This window comes from Rhea americana, unplaced genomic scaffold (assembly GCF_003343005.1).
Source record: "Rhea americana isolate MKP2758 unplaced genomic scaffold, rheAme1 scaffold_43, whole genome shotgun sequence".
In the NCBI taxonomy this organism is placed as follows: domain Eukaryota; kingdom Metazoa; phylum Chordata; class Aves; order Rheiformes; family Rheidae; genus Rhea; species Rhea americana.
This window is the reverse complement of record NW_028186568.1, coordinates 5,659,716-5,666,261: the sequence shown is the minus strand read 5'-3', so window position 1 is coordinate 5,666,261 and position 6,546 is coordinate 5,659,716. Positions and strand designations below refer to the sequence as shown.

Below are 6,546 nucleotides of genomic sequence, written 5' to 3'. Positions count from 1 at the left end.
GTCAAGGAACTGCAGTCTCACAACAGTGCATCCTCTCCTGATGGTAATTCTGATGATCAGATTAGGGTCAGTAACTGCTCGGAAGTCTAGAATAGGCTGCGGACTTCAAATTACCCTAGTCAGGCTGAAATGCCTGCGTCCTGGGAAGACTATCCTGACCTGCTAGCAGCACAACTGATGGCATGGAGCCCCACCATGTGAACTTCTGGGTTCAGCAGCRTATTTTGAAAGGTTTGCTGAGTTCTGTGGTGCCACACGTTCCTTGCTAGCGATGGCCAGTCAACATAGCCACATCTAAGCAAGCAGAGCCATGCAGACAGGTCCATGGCAAYTATTTGCACCACGCTCCAGAGCAAAGGCTGAGCAAGAAGGTTTCTGGCAGGGAAAACCTGCAGCCTCACGGTATGGCCTGACCACCACCAGCTTCAGCAGAGAGCCTGCTGCCTCTAGCAATTTGTTATATTAAGCAGTTTACATGCATCTGCCATAATCGCTTCAGATGGAGTGAAGTTTTTTTCACAGAGCTTTGGGCTGAATTCCCATATTTGGATAGGTGCTACTGGGAGACAAAGGATGAATTTTTCCAGCTCCATGATCTAAATTTGTACTGAAGATTCCAAGGTGCCTTTGATGGCTGGGAATTTACAGCATTTTGGAAAACAGGTCATTAATGTAGGTGATTATTTCTGTGCATGTGTTTCTAACTTTAGTCAGTAAGAATGAAAGTGGTGATCTTCTTGTTTTGAAATGTAGCAATAATGTAATTCAGCAGATCCTTCACCCAGAGAGTTGTACATATCCACAGTTTTTGTCTACAATGATTTTTTTAATTCTTAGTTTCTTATTTGACTGGCCTGCAGTGCTGGGTCTGGATAACCGTTTTGGGGTATGTGCCTTAAAAATTGTAGATGTTAAATCTACTCCCAAACTGTTTGTAGTTTGTTTTTACTTTGGTAACAGCTAAATGCACTTTAACAATGTGAATGCAACAGTCCGTAAGCACAAATTTTGCATGTAGAAAAATTGGATAAGGGAAGCTTTACATGAGAGGTGTTGATGATCCTGAAGGTGCTTACAAGGCAGAGTACACAGTGTGTTTAAAATTTGCTTAAATAGATCCCCACTGCTTTGTTGGGTTCTATTAACTAAGTACAGTATTAGGCATTTTTAAAATTAGCTATGAGGCTGTACCTTTTGCATGACGGATTCATTAACAACAAGCTCTAACTGCCATTGTATCAGCCTTCCTGCATTTCCAGGAGATAGCCTAATTTTTCCATTCACTATTGTACAAAATAGCATTCACAGGAGAAAATGGTCTAGCCAAGGATATTAAATGATTACTATACCAGGGCCTGCTAGTAATACCTGCTTTCCAGAAAGCTTTAATATTTATTATTTATCATTTGGTGATGAATCTTGACCTTGGTAATGTTTCGAACTGTGCTAGATGCTGCACATGCACATAACAAAAGATGGTCCCTGCTTCACATAGCATGCAAGTGCTTGCACATGTTGAAATATGGTAAGGAGGAAAGGAATATAAAATGACCAGGCAGAAACAAGAAAGATTGGGAAAACAAGGTAAAAATGTGAAACTTGGGGTTAGCACAAGCAGAGGTTGAAGAACACAAAGTACCTTATGCATGGGCTAGAAGCTCSCAAAATTCATGACTACAGTGAATTTAGAAGGATTTGAAGGAAGCACCTTTGTGAATTTTGTCTGGATCTCCTCCCACAATCAAGGAGTGGCATGAGATGAAAGGTGAGGGTGTTTGAGGAAAAAATGCACAACCTGGTATTAAAGCTTGGTCTCACAAAGAAGAGTCAGGGCTCAGTTATTTCAAAACATAATTACTGAGTGTTCTTACACTGACAGATGCAGTGCTGAGTGGAGACATCCAAGCTAGTTGTTTAGAAGGTGAGGCAGGAGAGAATTTCACATGGACAAGTTTTGCCAGCTGAAGAGGACGCTCTTTTAAATGGAGCCCAAGTATCTCTATGTTGTGTTCTGCAATGTGAATACACTTTGTAATATACTTCCTCCTCAGCTCCTCCCTTTTTTCCCCAGTTGGACAGGACTGAGTTGTGACATCCATAAACTGAGCTTTATTGAGAYTGATGCAGTGGGCTTACTGCAGCTGGAAAAACTCTTTGCATCTGTATACATGAGATSACTAATGCAGCTGTATCATGCCTGATACAAAAACGGCATCATGGGCTAAAGCAATAGTGGGCTTGAAAGTGAAGCCCACAAAACACTCAAAAGTTTGAAGATTTGAAGAGACTGAGAGGCTTCTGGTAAGGTATCACTACCCTTGAGGGGGGATTCATCTCACTTCTCTATAGCCACCTGAAAGTCAGGGTACTAGTATGAGAACTTACATAATGAGTCGATTAATCCTGTCCCAAGATCAGTGTTCAAGATGTGCATCTGAATTGCTTTCTGGAAATGTCTGCTTCTCTCCACTACCCACAGAGGGAGTCAACACTCACCTTCTCTGTCTAATTTTTAGACAATTCAGGTAAGATAACACAAATCCCACCCCTGGTTTCTGGAGAGGGGTTTCCTGATGCTTTCTGTTGCCTTTTATTCTTACAAAATTCATACAAAAAGCATTTCTATTCTATACATATTCTGGCCTCAGACCTTGAGAACAGAAAGCATTACTAAGGAAAGTTTGCTGTGGGAAGGACTGTTCTTTTTTTTGCTGAACTGGCATATTCATTTCACCGGCTTACACCTACAAGCTTTCTGAAATATTTTCTTTTGAAGCTGAAGCTGTACACGTATAGAACCTGTGCACGTTACGTCACTCAAAAGGATAGCAATTTGTCGAGGAGTGTGTTGGAGCAAAGACTTCAGTATCCACTACATTCTTAGCTCAACGATAAGGGTTTTTTTTTAAGTGAAAACTCCWTCAGTAGTTTTGGATCAGTTCTAAAAAAGCAAAGTAAAACCAAAAAGCCAATGGTTCTGCACATGCTGATCTGTTTGTTTCCAAATTAAACTCTTCTAACAAAAAAACTGCTCAAATGTGGCCAAATCGYTTCTGTTCATATGTGAAGTGTATGAGTGTGTTATAATCATCGTGTGAGTGTAAAAACTGATTAAAATGAATGCTCCTTTAATGCTCTAAACAATGTATGCTTTGAATGGTGTTATTTTTTAGTCAGGTAATTACAGGGTGGAGAGAATGCATGGCCAATGGCAGTGGGTTAATTACAAGACCAAACACTCACTACGTCTTGCTCAAAGAGCTTTGAAATTATTATATATTGTTAGAACTAATAGGCTAGTTTGGACTACTAATTAGAGAGATATCGTCATTAAAAAAAAAAAAGTATAACTCCTATCTAAGCATTTCTATCTACCATTTTTACAAATAATGATGCTTATCACAGGGAGATGAGCTGAATTTCTGGACATTGGGGATGTCCATTTATTTACATTGTCCACTTGACTGTTTTATATAAAGACTCCATTTCTTTCTTTCTCTTCTTGTGGTCAGCTAGTTTCCGATCTTGTTTTGCAACATAGTAGTTTTGAGGAAAATACCTTTAAATAAAGACAGATTAAAAAAGAAAAAAAAACATTAGCAGAAAGCTTTTGGAGTACCTACAGCTACTGTGAACTGTGTTGCAACTGACTGCACTTATATGGGATAAGGTCAGATCATCTGATAATTTAATGCATATACCAACTGCCATTAAATTTCTCCCTAAATACCTCTGTGTTGAGAACAATGTTCTCCGCCTGGGTAAAGACCATTCTCCAGAAAAGCATTCAGTATTGATCTGGGTATCAGGAGGATTCCAGTAGTAGGTTGACACTGACTACAGGCCTGGAGACTGGTCCTCCTCCTGTGAGGCAGACTTCAACGTGCTTCTCATTTCTAGGGGCTGTTGAAGCTGAAGACAAACATACATCTTGCTGAAGCTGATGTGAATGCTTGCACGCTCTAGGACAGTAAAGCTCTTGTCCTCCTTGCYGAACGCGGATCAAAGGGCTTGCTTACTTCAGTGAAGACAGGACCACAACTGTGTGCACGCTGAACCTGCCAACCCAGGTAAGCCTGAGCACGCCGTCTGGGAAGAGCACCCTGCTCTGGAGTCAGCTGTGCAGAGCTTTGAGCCTCTTTCTCTGCAGTTCAGGCAGCTGGAGGCACCACCTGATCACCTGCAGTGTGGGGCAGCTGTGGGTCAGCTAGCTCAAACACCTCCTGGGCCCAGACTGGGAGCCAGCACCTGCCAGCCACTACTCTTTTKGGGCAGATTGAGTACAGCCACCTTGTTTTAGAGCTAAAAGAATTAAAAAGGATGGATGTGGCCAGCTAGGCCAGTTGGCTTTAGGGTAGAGAAAGGCCCTCAGTCTTTTCAGTTTACTAGTATAAAGATAACTTGAGAGGTCTTAACTTAAGAAGCTTTTACCACTAAATTACTCGGAACATCTTCTTTATATAATAAAAATCAAGCATCTTCCTTAAGGAATTGACTTGACAGCTTTGTAATACATCCATACATAAAACAAAGGTAAGATGAATTTATTAAGATACGTGATACCTGCCATTATTCAGTCTTCTGCTTCCCTCCCCCTAAAAATAGAGCGAGGATAATTGAATTAAAAACTTAAAGATTTCAGAAAAAAATTACATAACTTGTCACACTTGTCCTGTTTTCCCCTCTGCTCTCCCCCCTTTTTTATTTCATTAAAGAGGCCAAGGTTATTAAACTCCTACACTCACATATCAAGAAAACTACTGATCTAAACATATAATAAAGATTTTCCATGGTGTATGAATTTGCCCACGTAGCCTATATGTAGCATGTTTGTTTACCAGTTATGCTGTGAAACTGATACCTTGACGTATACAGTGTGTGCAATTCATGCTGGTGCGATAATGGTGCAATGAAAAACTTTTTTCCCTCACTGACTTATATGTGTTTATACAGTCTGAAGGTGTGATCTTTATTCAAGGTAATTTATGTACCTTAGTAGGTGTGTTTTCCGGGTAAGGACTGYATTTTGATGACCGAGGCTTGCAATGTTAATGCTACTCTAATGTAGGCTTTTGCATTCAGTTATGCAAAATTACAGTCCTGATATTTCTGCTCCAGAGACATATGCATGCTTGGGAAGCCATGAGGAGGGTTACTTTAATAATTTCAATCCTATCTACAAATTCATAACTTCCAACATGCTGATTTATACAGCGTGCACTRTATTTCAGATGCATGCTGCCTCAGAAAATGAATGCTGGATTCTGGCCAGACTATGGGCAGTTGGCTAGCAGCCAGGAGACCAGCAGAGCACGACCCTACTTTCATTCAAACTTTGCCTATGAAAGACAACTTTGGGAACCGGTAGCATAAACTGTATAGGCCAAGGAGGAGAAATAAAGAGATCCTCCATACATAGTTATTTCTTATAACCATCAACTTCCCCAGGGATAGATGCACACCAGTGTGATCCCACATAATGCCGTTGTGGCAGGTGACCATGTGTGCACTGCATCTCTTGATGTCTAAGGGAATGCAGAAGAATGCAAAAGCTTCTGCACATATCTGCTTCTTCTTTATGGACCCCTCTACTAGTTATTGCTTTCACCTGTGACAAAGTTTTTATCTTTTAAGCTCTATGGGGAAGGATATTTATCTTATTTGCTCTGTAAAATGCATATTATACTTTGAGTGCTGAACAAATAATCATGCTAATAGCTTGTGGTAGCTTAGTTATATTAATCACCTTTAAAAAAAAAAGAACGTTTACACTGTTCAACAAGGAGAAAAGTAAAAAATCTTTTTCATTATCACTTGCAAATAAACAGTTTTTGTTTTCCCCTTCTTAAACTTCTTTTATCCTATTATTTCTGATCAGCTATGTGAGTATGCATAGAGTTAAATCTAACTCTATCCACTGGCTTCAGTGGGTCTACCTACCCAAAAACTGGACTGGAAACTCCTCAGATTGTTATCATTTACATAGTAAGAAGATGGTCCTATCTCAAAAAAAATGCAGAAGAAATTTCATTTTATGGTTTCAAGTAACTTTATGCAATGTCTTAAATGGAACGTGACTTGATGATAGCTCACACAAATTATTCTGTATTTTATTTGCAGAATGCTTTCCATTCATAAAAATCTCTAATTTTTTTACAGCTGTTCGCAGGAATCATGTCACTTGCCACGTTTACAGCAGCTGTTTAACTTCCCACTGCAACAGCCCTATGAAAATAATAAGGATTGAAARTGAAGCAGCACATATCTTCCACTGTAAACTAGGTGGTACGCTGTATTTTCATGCTTTAGCTTTCTCCACACTACCTTTTCCAGGGAGATCAGGCCTCATTTTTTTTTTTTTTTAATCTCCAGCAGTGCAATCTTTGCACACACATACCGTGCTGCTGGTTCATGTACACAGCTAAGTTCCTGTCTAAACTACGATTTTTCTTAAACCCTGATGTTATACTAAAGCTGCTGCAGCTTTGACTGTTCATGGCAACAACTTGCTCTGCAGGACAAGTGGGCCTTTTTTTTTTTTTTTTT

At 39.9% G+C, this 6,546-nt stretch overlaps 1 long non-coding RNA gene across 1 annotated transcript; it reads right to left on the bottom strand.

The window, feature by feature from the left end:
- Positions 1–3,460: 3,460 nt before the first annotated feature.
- On the bottom strand, positions 3,461–4,653 carry LOC146589920 (uncharacterized). Its single transcript, XR_014897092.1, has 3 exons — positions 4,564–4,653; positions 3,731–3,912; positions 3,461–3,559 (listed from the first exon to the last, which is right to left on the bottom strand). It is a non-coding gene; the product is annotated as an uncharacterized LOC146589920 (long non-coding RNA).
- Positions 4,654–6,546: the final 1,893 nt, after the last annotated feature.